This window comes from Candoia aspera, chromosome 7, assembly GCF_035149785.1.
Source record: "Candoia aspera isolate rCanAsp1 chromosome 7, rCanAsp1.hap2, whole genome shotgun sequence".
Taxonomy (NCBI): Eukaryota; Metazoa; Chordata; class Lepidosauria; order Squamata; family Boidae; genus Candoia; species Candoia aspera.
Genome location: NC_086159.1, coordinates 12004328 through 12021479, shown reverse-complemented (window position 1 = coordinate 12021479; position 17152 = coordinate 12004328). Strand labels below are relative to the sequence as shown.

The 17152-nt window shown below is 37.5% G+C and overlaps 1 protein-coding gene across 19 annotated transcripts in view; it reads left to right on the top strand.

Moving 5' to 3' along the window:
- PLEKHA5 (pleckstrin homology domain containing A5) overlaps positions 1-17152 on the top strand; it is a 188607-nt gene that overhangs the window by 65853 nt on the left and 105602 nt on the right. The window contains exon 1 of one of the 19 annotated variants that reach the window (XM_063309086.1): positions 13962-13979. The exons of the other annotated variants lie outside the window; for them this stretch is intronic. The gene's annotated coding sequence lies outside the window, so the exon portion shown is untranslated. Of the gene's footprint in view, positions 1-13961; positions 13980-17152 lie in introns of those variants that run through there. 19 annotated transcript variants of the gene reach the window in all.

The following is a 17152-nucleotide window of genomic DNA, read 5'->3' as shown; positions in this document are numbered from 1 at the left end:
ATAGGCCTTAAAAGTTGCTTCATGATGGATCATAATATTTTCTGTTATATATTGTGTGTGAGCTTTGTGATCAGCAATGAAGAACTTGTCAGGCTTTCAAATGCAAATGTTGTGTTAATTAATGAGAAAAAAATTGCTACAGAGAAAAAAGTGAGACTGTAAGAGTTAGGCTATTAGATTATACTGGGAGCCCCAGCTCTAATAGCAATACGACCATTGTGCATAAAAGTATTGTTTTTGTTTTGTCCCAATTGGATGTTATAAAAAGCAATGCTTATGATAGATAATATAGCTTGTAACTAGGGGTTAATGATCACAGTCACTACTGTGACTTCACTGTTAAAATCTTGCGTCAATGCTTTATTTACCATCTGAAGCCATCAACCAAACCATGTTGGCTGGATTAAAACAATTGGCATATTATCATATTGTGAGCTGGTTGGCTGTCTGTCAGCATTGAAAATCTTGAGTACTACCAGGATCTAATTGAATTGGTTAATTTTGTTTATTTTCAGACCTAAATAAAAATACAAAGAACTACTTGCTATCTATATACTACTACTACTACTACTATTACTAAAACTCTCGTGTCTGTTTGTTTGTAACTTTCAGTTGGGCGAAACGGTGCATCATAGGGCAATAGTTTTTTTAACCAAGCTACCTTAAATGGGCTGACTTACAGAATGCGTCCAAAATTCGGGACCCATTACTCCTGTGGGATTGAAATTTGGCAAAGTTGTGGCCATTTCAGTGCTGCCACTTTGGGAGAGTATAAGAGCCCCCTTCTTGGGGGAGATGGGTGGTGATGGAAATTTGAAATATAAATAAATAAATAAATAACCCTATCTAGAGCAACCACCCAATGTGATATTTCCAGCAAGCCATGTTTTAGGGTGAACAGGGATTAATCTGAGTTTGTATCTTCCCATCCAGTCCCTTACAACCTTTGGGCACCTATTCAAGATTTGAAGAATTCTGGCCTGGCCAGATATGTATCATTAATTATCATCAGGATACTGATGACATCTCAACCCAAATTGACAACTTATATCACCCAGTGGTTTCATATAGATGTTGGATAATACGGGAGAGAGGTTACAAAGCCTTGCCGTGCTCCACGTTGGAGCCACCAAGAGACTCAAATTGCTCCTTCCCCGTAGCTACTGACTGGGACTGCCAGCTCAAATAGCATTGGAACCAAAGCAGATAGTGCCTCCAGCCCTTGCAAGCAGTCCAGAAGCCTGCAAATGAAACAGTGTTTTCTTGAGGTACCCAGGAGGCCTACCTTCTGTGTGGCAGTGCCAGCTCTAGTGATTTGCAGAGCTCCCGGCCTTGTGATGTCAAAAACCTGCTTGTTCTCCCAAACCTGACAGACAGGATGGGGGGCAGGGAAGATTCACTACGCTTGTGGTGGCTGCTGAGTAGCCTGGTATACTGTTTTTGGTTGGCCAGGGTTTCTTTTACTTGTATCTCCATATGTTGTTTTTCATTTGTAGACCATACAGAGTTGTTAGGAGTCAGACAACCTCTAACTTTGGGATACCATGGTTAATGGTATGTAAGGCTGCCAATAGGTCAAAAGGGTCAGGAAAGACTCTCTCTATCCAGGCCCCAACAATGGTTATCCACCAGAATGACCAATATTGTTTTCATCATATAAAGGAAAAGATGTGTAAGAGCTGGTGCTATAAACTGTTTTTACTTGAATGAGCATCGTCAGCAAGAACTACCTCAGGCATAAAAGTTATTTCTGCCTTTTACATTTTTTAAAAAAAAATTCCCAGACTTCATTAGAGCTTATAACTGTTATACTTGTTCACAAACATTGTAGTCTTTTTTCTGATGGCAGTATCTTCCATTGGAGATAGATACCAAAGTATGTGAGAATTGAGTAAGTATAATTTTTGGCAAATGTGCTAGATGCCTGTAATAAACCACATAATTGTATGAGTACACATCTCACAAAAAAGAAACAGTGAACAGCAGTCAAATAGCAAATATTTATTTTCACTAGTAAATAAAGTCTCTCTTAGTGCCCCCAGATAAGAACCCTCTTCTCCATATGAATAATCCATTGAGAGGCTTATTAAAATTGACTTCTTTTTGCTTAGCTCTTTATGTACTATTTTTTAATAAAAGAGAAATTCTTGCATTAGAATCTGAGTTACAGTTGTATCAGTTCTTGATGTAATGTTCCCTACCTCTCACCGTAAACTCCTACTTAATGGAGTTTAAGGTATGGATCCTAAATTGCCTCACATGAATTGTAGCTTACTATAAAATATTGAAAGTTTGATATCTTCAAGGAAATTGTGCTGTAAACATTCTGTTTATTGTTTTGTGCAAATGGAAGAGCAAATACAGATAGCAGTTAGAATACTCTAATAGACATTTTATCTCTGTACTGGAGCCCCTATAAATCTTATATGTCATGTACTTCTCATTAGTGGTATGTTTTTAAGTGTGATTTGTTCTTTCCCTTAAACCGGTATTAAGGCCAAGTATGAATAGCATTTCAGATAGGGGTCACCTTATTTAATTAGCTCTATTTATATCATTGCTGGCTTCACTTTACCCATTCATTATTTCCAGGCCTGTGACTTCTGCGCTGCCATCTTTCTTAAGATCAGTAATTGATAATTGCTGCTTCTCTGCAAGCTTTAACAAAAGGGCAGGTTTTTCAACAATGATGTTTCAAGGGGAGGGGGGGAGTATGCTTCTGCCCTCCAAGTCCTTGCTTGGAGAAGAAAATGTCAGGGATAGAGCAAGGATTTGGCGTTGCCCATGGTGATCTAGGATTCAGGCCAGACAGTGGAGGCTGAAACAGAAGGCAGACTTTGCATTACCTTGAGACTTGCTGATCCACAGCCTCTGAGCTGCAAGCAGTGTTGCTGCTGTGACTGAAGTTACAGCGAGGAGGATCATACAGTATCGCACCATCAGGCTTCCTGGGAGGAACAACCTCCTTGGGAGTTGGAATAGCACAAGAAACACCAAGGTTGGGTGGCTAGAGACCTTGTTCATTTTAGTTCACCTTCCACCCATGCGTTTGGAGCCTATGATCACAAACTGGGTGGCTAAAAGATGGCTCTGAAGACTGTTTTCAGTGCCAGAATGGTAAGGCCCAAACTTCATCTAGGGGGACAAAGAATGTGGCTCTGAGGCTGGCTTTGGTGATCCTTGGCAGGCAACCAAGGCTTCTGCTCTGTGTGCCAAAGTGATGGTGATAGCCAAGCTGAGGAATTACAGGGAATGGCAGAATTGCCCTCTGCTCGTGTATTGTTGCATCTCGCATTTTCATTTGAACATGTTTTACCACCTCTTTTAAACACATAATCGGAAGCCAGGTTAGTTGATGCTTATTTTTCTAATACAGAAGTGAACTCTTTTGGGGGGTTGCTTTTCTATGAAGCTGGTTGTTTTAAAGGTTTGCACTGTTTTTTTTTTCTCCTTGCCCCTCCCTGTACAAATCTATTCACTCTGCCCGTGTTATGTATCAGTTCACAAGCTCTCCTGTTGCAAAATTTGTTTGCACACCCTTCCCTTGATTCATCCTTCCAGTCATTGATTGGCAAATACCCAATTCCTGCAACTGATGTTTTTCTGTATGTATAACTAGCAGTATACATAAAAACAAAATGCTTTCCTATGTCCTAAATCATCCCTTTTAACATGTACCTCTTTGCGTCTTAAAAATGAAGTCTGAGATGTGAAACTTGAGTGGTTGTTTAAGCTAATTATTCCTCACTTTAGAAATACTGTAACTGTTCTCTGCTTACGCCCCCGTGACATACCTTGTGGAACAGGGGTCTTGCTCCGTTATCTGTTTCTTCCCCTGGAAGTTAAATTTGCTGCCTCTGGAATGGAGTTCCTCTGTTCCTAAAGGCTGCATGGTGACCTTTCTCCATTCATTCTTCCTGTGGCAGAAGAAATGGCACTATGTGCTCCTATTCAAGATGAAGACCTGTCATCAGTTAGGAAGGGTAGACTTGTCTTGGCTAGCTGTCTCTTTCTTCCTCCATTGGGAGAGGGAAGAAGACAAAAATTAAACAAGCAGACCCGGCTGTGCAAAGTTCATCTTGGAAATGGGAATGCAGCTCTTTCCCCGCTTTTCATATATGTGCTCTCTGCTACTGAGACAGATGAAGTCTGTGCTTAGTCTCCATAGCAATGATGTCTGTAGGCTGCTGCTTTGCCCTTCAGGATGTAATAGCTGTGTTTCTCAACAGCCTCCCCTACCACCACCGGAAAAAAAAAAATTCTGGGAAGCATGCTAACTGAACGTAGTAGCAGGTTCTCAGCTTCAGCTCCATGTTCTTAACACTGGGAGGACAGAAGGGGAGCAGCTTGAATGAATAAACAGGATGGTGAGTGGTTTCCAAACCCTGCTTATTTTGCAAGTTTGTTACATTCCTATATTGCTAAGTTTTTTTTCTTAATCCATTCAGTCGTGTCCGATTCTCGGAGACTGCCTGGACAAGTGCAGTTTTCTTGGCAGGTTTTTCAGAAGTGGTTTGCCATTGCTTCCTTCCTAGGGCTGAGGGAGAGTGACTGGCCCAAGGTCACCCAGCTGGCTTCGTGCCTAAGGTGGGAGTAGAACTCCCGGTCTGCCGGCTTTTAGCCCAATGTCTTAACCACTACACCAAACTGGCTCCCATATTGCTAAATATGTTGCTGGATATATCCTGCAGATGATATTTGCATTTGCACTGGGTTTTCTTTCTTGTTCTGGAACTCTCCTTTTATCACTAGGGTCTTATGAACACTGTTAAAAATTTAAGTTTTTAAAAAAAAAAAACAATAATAGGCCAGTCAGTATTTCTCTCCATTAAAGAAGCATCAGATAATCCAGTTGGTATTATAATTACAGAATTGAAATGTGGATATATGTTTCTCTAAGGTAATGCAAATAGCTAGTTGCACATAAAGTCTCCAGTATGCATGCTCATGTGTGTTTATGGATTAGGCTTTGAGAGAAGAAAATTTCAGTATTTCCTTGTGTTTCTGGTCTGTTTATCTCTGTTAATGATTTTTAGATTTGATTTGCAGTCCTTTGTTGGTTTTAAACTAGGCCATCACATACACAGATGACTAGTATTGGATTGTTTTTTCCCAAGTAGATACTGAGCATGCTCATAATGAATTTTTATTCTAAGATCACAGCTTTTCACAGTTTTGTCAGTTGTTAAGAGTGTGGAGGAAAATAGCACAGCATGTTCTTTTGTCATTATTATATTCATAAGTACATGTTTCATTAGTAGAAACCTGAGAATTAGATTGAAGCTTAGTCTCATATTTGGAAGACTACCGTTTTAGCAGCAAGTTTTTCAAGGTGAATAAAAAATTGTGTATTCTTTTCCCACATGTTTGACATTTAAAGAGAGTCTCATTTCTTTTTTGGCCTAGGCCCAGTATTACTGACATCATCTTTTCAATTTAGTGGATTAATTGACCTAGTGAAAAAAATAACAGGTTAATCTTGTTCAGGTTTTATGAAGCTCTATGTGTGAATTTCACCTGCTCCATTAAATAAAGCAAAGCATTATGCCTTTTGTACAACTTTGTAGTTTATTGAACTAGTTCTCTAAACAAATATAGTGAAATAGTATCAAGTCTACTATTATTTAACTAGATGCATATCCTTAAATTTACTGTGTAATATGATAGTGGTGACTCTTTTATAAAGATGCACAAATTCTATAATAGTTTATTTTGATGGTGCTAAGTACTTTAAAAGCAATTATAGAAATAGGTCAGGTTTCATTCATTGCTTGTATATAGTTAATATCAAAGCAGTTCTTTTATGATTTATTTATCTTGATGTCCCTGGCACTGGGGTCAGGACATTAGTGTGGGTATAAGTGTCTAGTGGTTTTGTTTTTTTATTGAGCTTCAAGGCAGTTTTCTTTAGTTCTCTGTTTTTATTTTGTTAGCCACCCAGAGTTTCTTGGATAGTTGAGTGGCCATATAAATTGGCTTATTAAATACATAAAACAAAAGACAATACCTGCTTTAAAGAAAAGGAATATACTTAACTAATTGCAGATATTAAAATTTCTTATAAAATGACTAAGAATTCATCAGAAACATAAGCAAATAGTTCTTACACTGATTTACATTTTATTTTCTGAATTAAATTTTGGAGAAGTGATTATTTATCAGATTGCTAAAACTTAGAGCTCCTGTGCCTTCTTGTAAATTATCAGGCCACTGCAGCAAAAATATTTATTGAAAGAAATAGCTATTTTTGTCCACTCAATTTAGATAAGAGCTGACTTCAGAACCTTATGATTTAAGGATCGATTCCAATTGATTCACGTAATCATGCACAAGATATATTTTGTATGTGTATATTACTTGTGTTCCTTTTTGAATTACTAATTGGGAGTGGCGTAAATGTTGAATGTTTAGGGAAGTTCTGAAACATTTTTGAGAAGTTTCAAAAGGAGAAGGACATTTATAGTATGTAAGGTAAAGGTAAAGGTTTCCCTTGACGTAAAGTCCAGTCGAATCCGACTCTAGGGGGCGGTGCTCATCTCCGTTTCTAAGCCTTGGAGCCGGCGTTGTCATAGACACTTCCGGGTCATGTGGCCAGCATGACGACTCGGAACGCCGTTACCTTCCCGCCGAAGCGGTACCTATTGATCTACTCACATTTGCATGTTTTCGAACTGCTAGGTGAGCAGGAGCTGGGATTAACAACGGGAGCTCACCCTGCCGCGCGGTTTCGAACTGCCGACCTTCCGATCGACAGCTCAGCGGTTTAACCCACAGCGCCACCGCGTCCCCCTTTATAGTATGTAGAATAGGTTAAAAACAGCATCTAATTTACGACACTTCAGGTGTCCTGGCTTGAACAGTTATAGTCCAGCACATTGGAAAGGCTGTTCTAATTCATTGTGAATATTACTCAGACAAAAATTAAGGTGGGTTTTAGATCTGGCTAGAAAACACAGAAACCACGACCCGGGTTTGATCCCAGAGGAACCTGGATTCTCTCTCGGGTAGCCGGCTCAGCTCAACTCAGCCTTCTGTCCTTCTGAGGTCAGTAAAATGAGGACCCAGCTTGCTGGGGAAGGTGACGACTGGGGAAGGCAATGGCAAACTGCCCCAATATAGCCTGCCAAGAAAACATTGCGAAAGGGTCAGACATGACTCAGTGCTTGCACAGGGGACCTTTCACCTTTCAAAAACACAGACCAAGTTCTGAATACTGTGCTGATGCTAGTTATTGTTCTTCTGTGATAGTAATAGGGAGATTAACCACAACACATTTCATTTGTGTTTTTTAAAAAAATCAAAAAACAAGAAGGAAATTCATGTACATAAGAGGCTTTTGTTCACACTAGAAGGCTCTTTATTTATGTTTTGGGACACAGTTTATTTTCTAAAATGATAACACATGGCCACTTTTAATATTTGCATGAAATATATATAGAGTATTACTTGCTGATTAACTGAAGTGTTCCACATGGGGTGAAGGATGTTGTGAAAAAGATATGTGCAGAGAGATTTGCTGATTTTATTCAGAGAAACTTTCAGTAAAAGAGTTTGGTTTGAAGAATACAGAATGCTTTTTTCTTTCCATGGTTTTTCAAAATGTTCCAAAACTCGAGGCCCTAGACATTGTATTTATCTAGATACAGACCTAAAATGAGAACAAAAACTGACTTTTTCCAATGTTGGCAGTGAAAAGAAAAAGTAAATACCTCTTTCTCTCAGGTAACTATGGTGTTTTGTTTGGTTTTTTTACCCCATGCAGAAGGTCTCATATTATCCCTTAGCACAAGAAGTACAAAAGAAGAATATTACTAATGAAGCTATCTTGGATTACTCATGATCCCACTTTGGCTTTGTAAGAATTGAGCTGGATGAGAACAAAGGCCTAGCCTTTCAAGCGTTACGTTTCACACAGTGGCTATCTAGGTGCTTACTGAGAAGTTCAAATATAACTGACCAAAGCAGCAGCCCCTGTGTTCCCCATTAGCTGACGTGTTCCGAGGGTTGCATACCTCTGATACTGGAGAAAATACATAACCATCGTGACTAGTAACTTACTCTCCATGTATTTGTCCAATCCCCTTTTAAAGCTATCCCTATTGAAAGCTGTCATTGCATCTTGTGAATTCCAGTTTAATCATACATGGTATAAAGAAATACTCTTTTGAGCCGCACCAAATTGTGCACTACTCAGCTTACTAGTTTCAAAAACTACAGAAAGGTGTGTGAATATTATTTGCATATTAAGATTTCAAGTTGAAGAATTTGTTGCATAGAGAATCCTGCCCAATTCTTTTTGGAGTCTTTTACATCAAGCTGAGGAGGTGCCAGTGGATGCCATCTGTTTAGCTTCTTGATGTGTAGAGAGATTTTGTACCAGATGTCTGGTTCTCTGTTGGCTTTCTTGATTGCCTCTGATGTGTCTCTTCAGTACACTTCGATATTAACTTTCAAAAATAGGGAATGATTTATTCTTCTCCTTGTTTGATCATTTTGAGATCTTCTTTTATGTGTACATAGTGACTTTTAATCAACTACATTTACTAGACTATTTCAACAATTTCTTTATGTAAGACTCTACAAATGTGAATGCCTTTATTTGCAATTTCACTTTTATGAATATTTCATTTAGGTGAGTATTATCATTTATAGTGAGAATTGGTAATAAAGAGGAATGGAAATTATTGAACCCTTTTTTGTGTATGTTATTCGTTTTTATTTAGCTCTTCTCATGGCTCTATAATAAGCCAGCTTTTCCCTAGCTTTGTATTCTCCAGATTTTTTGACACTACCTTACAAGAGCCCCAGCCGACATGACCAATGGTCAGTTATAATGTTTTTTGATATTCAACTCATCTGATCTGAGGAAGGTTGGACCTACAGTCTATTTTATTAGGTGCATGAATTATAATCAAATCGTAGATATGTACACCAACAAAATATTATAATGTAATATATCTTAGAGGCGTTAGGTTACTACAGAAGTTGTCATTTCATGTCTATGAAGTGTATGTTGTTTTTTCTGCATGTTTTTAACTATTATGATTTTTTTTACAGTTTTAAATATGTTTAAGTTAAACCAAGTAAACTTGGTTACTTTAATATCAACTTCCTGCTTCAATTTTTACATTTCTAGTTCTGTTGGAACTTTGCTAAACTAATGCTAAAGTAGAAGTCACTCTAGGCATATCACTAAAGTATAAGTGAAGAAAAGGTGGGGTTAAAGCTCAGTGTCATCCCACTCCATTGGGACAGGTTTTTTGTACAACAGAGAATGTCAAATGTTTTTCCTCAGCTCTTCATTCCGTCTGAGTTGCTTGTTAACAAGACATTTGCCCTTCAGAAATTATACTGATATTTGCATTACTTGTCACTAGCTCTTTGCTATTGTTCTCATTCTTATAATTATCCCTTTTTGTTGGTTTAGAACTAAGGTGATGTCGTGTGGAGAAAGAAAGAATAAGGTACCCTTCCGTTATTACTATCCCTAGTACAGAATTAAATTCAGGATTTGATAAGATCATTGGATGTATAGTGCCTTCTGTATACCATTCCGATGCTCATTTATCAAAATGATTTGAGGAGCATTGCTGCATCCAGTCTTTTACCTGTGGTTTATAATCTCCCTAGGCTATGTTTTATCTACATGCACACAAACTAGGCTTTCTTTTTTTTAATCTTTTTTGGGAAGAATTGGCAAAGATTTCCCCTGCTTCAGCATTAAAGAACTGGAGATAACAGCACTTTTCTCATAATTCAGTTAAAACTGTTTTTGTTTGTGGTAGGCTACCTTATAGCAGAGTTAATTCCATTCCCTGTAGCCCTTTTCAGGCATTATAGAATTAGACATTATAGAATCCTCCTATTCAGAGGAAGTGGGGACAAGTGCTCCACCTTCCATAGGCAAAAAACAAGAACAATCAAAGACTGCTACTTTCTATGGAGGCTATGAGAATTCAGGTGGAATCCCTAGGGTTAGAAGATACTGCCCTGCACGCATGGAAGCCAGTGTGCTTATTTATGCTTCTCCTGAACAAAAGTAAGATCTAATCTCTTAGCATTCTAGGATTGTGTATCAGAAGTAACATTATAATAATAACTCTAGAAGTTCCCTACTCTCCTGTCCTGGAGTTTTACCTAAACTCTTCTCTTTCCAATATAGCTATAAAAAGATTAGAAGTCTTGGATTAATTGCACTTGAGTTTAGCATGTTAGTTAATATGTATAAAGAAAGCAAGTTATAGTTTGAAATTAACCGGTTTCCACTAATCATAATAAAGATGGCCATAAACAAGGAACTATACCAGATCAGATAAAAGCAATGTATAAAAACATTAAGAAAATAGTATTAAAGGTATGCTAGCAATTTAAAAGGCCAAAATAAATATGTGTGTCTTAATTCTAAGCAGCAGGAACTTTATAGGTAGAAAACCTTTCTGAGAATGATTTGAGATGAAGATCCCACAAGGTCTAATCAGGCATATGGTAAGAGGTCCCTCATTGTTTGTCTATAGCAAGATTTTCTTCCATCTCTTTCTCACGCTCTACTTCTAGGTAACATGTGTTTTAGGAAACCTGTATTGCTGTATGTTAATGAAACCTACAAACAGTTTTTGATTCCTGCACACATTGTGGGATCTTCTTTTCAAGCTTCTAAATTCAACTCTCTCTGCCTTTCATAGAATAATCACCCACAGGTGAATAGGGCTATTTATTTAAAATGAGCAGTTTATTGGGAAGACTGGTCAGATCCCTACTTTTATTTGGAATAGAAAGGGCTTCCAGTTCAGTACTGACTATCAGAATTATGATCAAATTAGGTTGTTATTGCCTGGAACCTAGTTAATGTATGGAACACTTTCACCACAAGGGGGAGCAAAAGTCACTACATGCTTAATGAAAGGTTCCTAAACTTAGCGTATGGTGTGCAACTACTAAATATATTGATGCTTTCCTGCTTTGGGCTTTAAAGATAGAAGCAGTATTTTGTGGTGAATAAAATTCTTCGGGTGCTGGGCTAGCACATAGAAGAGTCAAGTTCAAGTGTGTCTTTAGCCATGGAAGCTCACTGATCGTTCGCACTCTCTCAGCTCAGCTACCTCCACAGCCTGCTGCTGTGTAGAAAATAGGAGGAAGAAGTTCCACATTTACCATCTTGAGCTCCTGAACAAAAGGTTGGCTATAAATCAAATAAATAAATAAATGGGGAGGAAGAAAAGCACATTTATATTTATGGGTCATGAAGTGTAGCAGAGAAAAAAAGTAAAAATGCTCAAGTTTGTGTTAGATTAAAGGACTGTTTTCACCTTTAAATTCCTAGTTATCAAGTAAACTTCCGGGCCATAGATATATTGTGTCATGGTTTGTGGCGGCTTTATTTTATTGGTATTAGAAGTTTATTAGTAACTTCTAGTAAGTAAGTAAAGTGAACACATATACTTCCATCTATAAATGTGTCAGATTTTAGAGGAGCAAGAAAAAAATGACATCAAGACAAACTTTGTCACTAGAACCTTCAACTGTATTGTATATTTCCCCCCATTGAAAAAGTCTGGGGAGTTCCTGTGGCATGTTAGGAATTCCAGCATGATCCTTTATCTAAGAATAATGGGGATGCTATTTTAGATTTCTCAGATTTGTAAAATAGTTAGCAGCTTGATGATAGGCTTGAACCTACTTTGGTTAATTCAACCCCACAAAGTCTCTGTGATTATTTCTATGTTTCTGCTTTTAATATCTGTTGTGGTAAAAGTTACCAGTGTGCTGCATTTTTGCCACTGGGATAAAAGCTAAACAGAGCATTTAAAATATTAACATTCAAGTTTTAGGGATACCCCAGATGAGTTCACTGAAGGGCATGATGTGAGATTGGATGAGCACTTTTGGCTTGGAGGTGAAATGATTATGGGGAAAATAAGGAATACAAGGATGGGACTGGAAAAAGAAACTGAGCAGTACTAAGTGAGAATATATTACAAGTTGTTCATTTGTAAGGAAGAAACCCAGTTTTGTATGAATCAAATATCTAGAGATGGTTGGAAGGCATGACCAAAGCTGCAGAAATCTAGCAAATTTAAAGAGTTATGGTTTTGTCAGCTTTGACAGACACTATGTTCTTTATCCTAATTCTGCCTCTTCTTGTTTTATGGTAATAGACTTTGAGGGCTGGTGCGGACTTAATGATCCTGATTCCCAAGCAATTTCAGATCCTTTTGGTCCTGGCCAAGTGTTTTGATAACCGGTTCTTAACCACAGCTGAAGTCAGTGAAGGCAATATGCAAAGGGATTGAAAGCTGTTTCTGCTCCAGCCCTCCCTTGAGTTGACAACACATTTTGGCTCCAACCTTATTTAGAAATGAGTTGACAACACAACACCATCGGTTCATCACACGGCATGCCTCTTGTTTTGATGGGTTTTTCTCATTCAGTGTACTGCACTGTCCCTTGAAAGTAATAGGTTAGAGGATTTGTATAAATTAGAATATGGGTTTTACATAGATTAAGATATTTTGATAAGTATATCTTCCTCCCACCCTAAAAACATTGTAAAACTCTGTCTTCAGAGTAATAAAACAGAGTGGACACTTCCAGTAGAATAGAACATGAAGTCTGTCCTTTTTCAATAACATAAACACTTAGCATGGTTGTTTAATCAAATGTATCTACCATTTCACCCCATTTCAGACAGGTCAAATGGTAGTTCATCTTTTCAGTCCTTTTCCATTGCAATAATCCCATAGAACAGATAGATTATGCATGCATCTTTTTCAAAAGCAAAGATGCAGAATCATTTCTATGAGGAAATTGTGTTTGTAGGTATGTGTGTCTATGAAGACATGACCTTTCAAGTATAGTAGATGTAATTCATTCATTCATTCATTCATTCATTCATTCATATATATATATATATATATATATATATATATATATATATATATATATTTAAAATTTCCATCACCGCCCATCTCCCCCAAAAAGGGGACTTTGGGCGGTTTATGATCAAAGTTAAAACACACAAATTACAATATAAATACTCTATAAAATAAAATATACAGTAGAAAATATAAAATCCAGCAGTGAAGATCTTGTTTGTTGGGGAGAAATCTATAATAGCCACCCCAAGAGAGGTGGCAGAATCAGGTTTTTAGGTTCTTCCGGAAGTCCGGGAGCGAATGGGCCTGTCTCAGCTCCAGGGGCAGAATATTCCAGAGGGCAGGTGCCACTGCAGAGAAGGCCCGCCTCCTGGACCCCGCCAGGTGGAATTCCTTTATTGGCAGGGTTCATAGCATGCCCTCTGCATGACCAGGTGGGGTGGGTCGATGTTATAGGGATGAGGCGGTCCCTCAGGTAATCCATATTGATCAAAACAAATATTTCCCTGGAACTACAGAGGTTTTCAATTTAAGAAGATTTTAATTAAGAATCAACATGGAAGGAAGAGAAAAAAGAGTTCAGAAATCTGTACTTCATGTTGCTCAAGGAAAGAAAGAATCTCATGTTTATAACTGACAAAGCATGCAGCTTAAATTACTATGCTGATGGGACTAGATAAAAACAGTTATGCTCCCTCTGAGTGACCTGACAGCCTAAACTCCCTCTATGAAATGGGAGAGTAAAATAAAAGAATCTGCTACCTCAAAACATCATGTACTTAGGGCCTTTGATGTTAGGGGTGTGTGTCTTTTGAGTAAGTGTATGCATGTATTCATAATTCCTCTGTTGCACAACCGGGCTATAAGTGAGAGAACAGTGCTTGTGATTCGGAGCTTTAGTACTGTTTTTGAAGCAGTGTGACATCACTCCAGTATCAGTTTTCCAGCCAAGCTAGCAACTCTCACAGCCAAGATGCTTTTTCTTACCGTCAGGGTTGTTCACAGCTCATTGGAGAACAGCTTCAAGACTAAAGAGTTGTGCCTTGTAGCATTCCAAGTGTGGTTTTCTTGAAGGCTTTGGTGAAGGATGAATTTTTCTGAAGGCTGGTAAGCTATTGTGTATTCTCTTTAACCCCAGTGAAGATCCTTCTTATTTCCTTGTATAAACCAAGCCATGTTTTAAACCTGCAGTTGTATAAATTGTCTTAGCTTTACATTAAATAAGAAGAAAAAAACATTCAGGGTTTGGTTTGTGCTTTAGCTTTATTGTTTGTCGTTCTGGTTGCTCAAAGCTGTAAGGATTGTATTGCAAAAAAATATTGCTGTGTGGTTAAAAAAAATAACAATTGCTAGTCAGGATGGATCTAGAGGGTGAATGTAAATGAATTAAATCAAAACTGAAATAGCTTGAACAAAAGCAGTTTTAGGAATAGTACTTATTATCTTGCCATTTCTACCCTTCCCAATTGGTAGGCAGATAAAGTATTAAAGCACTGATAACTACCATGGGAATTAGAAATTGCTACTTTGACACTTTGCATGGATTGTCCAAGTTACAACTACTGTTCTGCATTGGAGTAGCAAAATGGAGATGAGAATAACCTTGAAGGAAAACTGCCTTACTTACATTAGAAAGATAACTAGGGACAAAATTCACTCCATGGCTTTCCCTGAAGAGAACAGTATATTTGACCATTATTCAGACAGAAGGGAAAAACAATGACATTGTGTAACATCTATTATTAATGAAGATACAGAATTGGAACTATAGTAGAATTTGAAGTGAAAACTGTTTGAAAGATCTTTAATTGTCTCCTATTCACCAAATGCATAATGTTTATTGTAGTTATATGAGAGATTCTTGTTTATATGTTTTACTATTTCCAGTGAGGTTTAATCCCCAACCCCACTTTTTAAAAAGTATGCTTTTAAAAAGTATGCATCTGCTGTTAGATTTATTTCCTGAAATTTTGTTTCTGACTGATAGTACTAGCATCCTTTTGGCTGACAATTCTTGTATCCTGTTTCTAGGAATTCTAACATGTTAATATTAAATAGCTTTAAAAACATTTAGAGATAACTGTACGAACAAAATAGCATATAGTATATGAAACTTTTATTTGAATATTGCAGTAAAGTGAATAATCTTGTGACCTTAGAATTAAGCCATGATCCAGTATTTTCCCTCCCTGCAAGCTAGTAGGTTTGGTTTTCATCTCTCTTTTATCTCTCACTGGCAGAAGAGTGATAGTTGTCAATCATTTACCACCTGAAGGTGAGACCACAGCAATGCTAAGAAAATAAGTTGCATTGAAACACCTTGGCTATAAATGGTTCTTAGCTGAGAGAAGATTGGAACTTTGCAAGCTACTTGTTAATTCCAAGGGCTATGGCTTACATTGCCACTAAAACTGCAAGTAGAATTAAAGTAAAGATTCAAATTTTAGTCCGAAGGACCTCTATGTGATAAAATAGAAAATGAATTGCATGAAATTTGTGAGAGACTAAATGTGATCCATGCATATATTTTGCAATATAATCTAAAATGGTTTAAGCTTTATTTAGTTCAAACCAAATCAAAATGGCTATTTTACATTTGCTTTCATGACACCTCTTTCTATGCACCTTAGTCTGCATAATTGAAACTACAGGTAATCCTTGTTTAGTGACCATTTGTGGTTACGATGGTGATGAAAAAGTAACTTTGTGACCAAGCCTCGCATTTACAACTTTTGTCTGTAAAGCAAAGGAAAGCTGAAATAAGATCGTAAGAACTGTTGCAGTTTCACTTAGCGATTGCTTCGCTTAACAACCGAGTCGCCAGTCCCAATTGTGGTTGCTAAACGAGGACTACTTATCCATTTCATCAAAGAACCCTAGGGGGAAATTTTTGACTTTAGATTTGAGTTGTAAAGCCTTTTCAATTAGAATTTTTTAAAGGTTAGCTATTTAAGAATAGTTCCTGAACTATTGTAAACACTATGGTTCAGAGATGTTCCTAAGTCCTGGGATGCAAGGAGTAATGTAGTCACTGAGCTTGTCTAGTCCCTAACAATTAGACAATGTCCCTTTTTGTCCACTGTGTAGGCAAAGCTGTATTTAGAGCTGTTACGTATGAATTGGGTTATGGCTGAGGGGGAATCTGTGTTAAGCTTTAGCTCTTCTTTCACATAGAAGGGAAGCTCAGTCCAGCCCTTCTCTGTCTGGTCTCTTCCAGAGATGTCAGATTATAACTCATATCATTATCTTCCATTAAGGCCAGTGGATGTGAAGGTTGTTGTCTAATATATCAGGAAGGTATCAAATTGGGGAAGGCCAAGTCAGAAACACATCAGCAGTTGCATGGCTTCCTTACTCCCAGGTTATCATAGCTTCCTTGCTCAAGGATTGTGTGCTTCAAATATCAATAGATGAGGTGACTGTTGTCCAGTTCTGGTTAATTTTCATGTAATTTATTTTACTATTCAGTAATGGGTCTTTTCAATGAGCATGTGAGTTTAGACTGTTCTGTTTTCTTAGCTGAGAAACCACTGGCACTGATTTTACAAATCAGTTAACTGCCAAAAATCCTCTGTACTTCCTCTGTCATTAACATTGACGCCCCCTTGTCTGTGGTCTGGGAGCAAAAAAAAAACTAGGGTGGTTTTAATACAGAAACTGCTGACAAAAGCTATGTTTTCGAAGGAGAGATAAGTCAGTGCTCTCAACCACAGATACTTTTCCTGTCACATAGACTTGTAAAATAATAAGGATGATCAGAACCGTTTGGGAAATTCTAAATATTTTGAAAAGAATGGCTTATTAAAGACAATAATAGATTTCTTAACTAGGGGGAAAAAAGCTTCAACAAATGGGGAATATTTAAAAGATTTTATTTTAGATCTGAAAGAAGGTTAAATGAAGTTTCGAAACCTAGAACTGTTTCCTATGAGATGCCTTGTAATTTATGGGTATGTAATACGGTGATTTAAAAAACATTTATTGCTGCCTAAACAAAATGGTACATAATGTGATTTGTAGCTGGGGCAGGTAGGCTTTCTTGGCCAAAATCATTGCTCTACCTTTGAGTGGAATGCTAGGAGCCATATTCCTGAAAGCAGGTAGGGCCCAAAGAAAAAATGGATTGATTTAATATACATTTAATAGAAATTAATTAATTATAGTCAGTATGCTTACATCTCAATACATATGGAGAACAATCTTTGGAAGGCTTTGGGATTTGTGCAGTCTTGTTCTTTGAAAAGATTTCAATTTTCAGTCCCAAAAATAAAACCATTTGT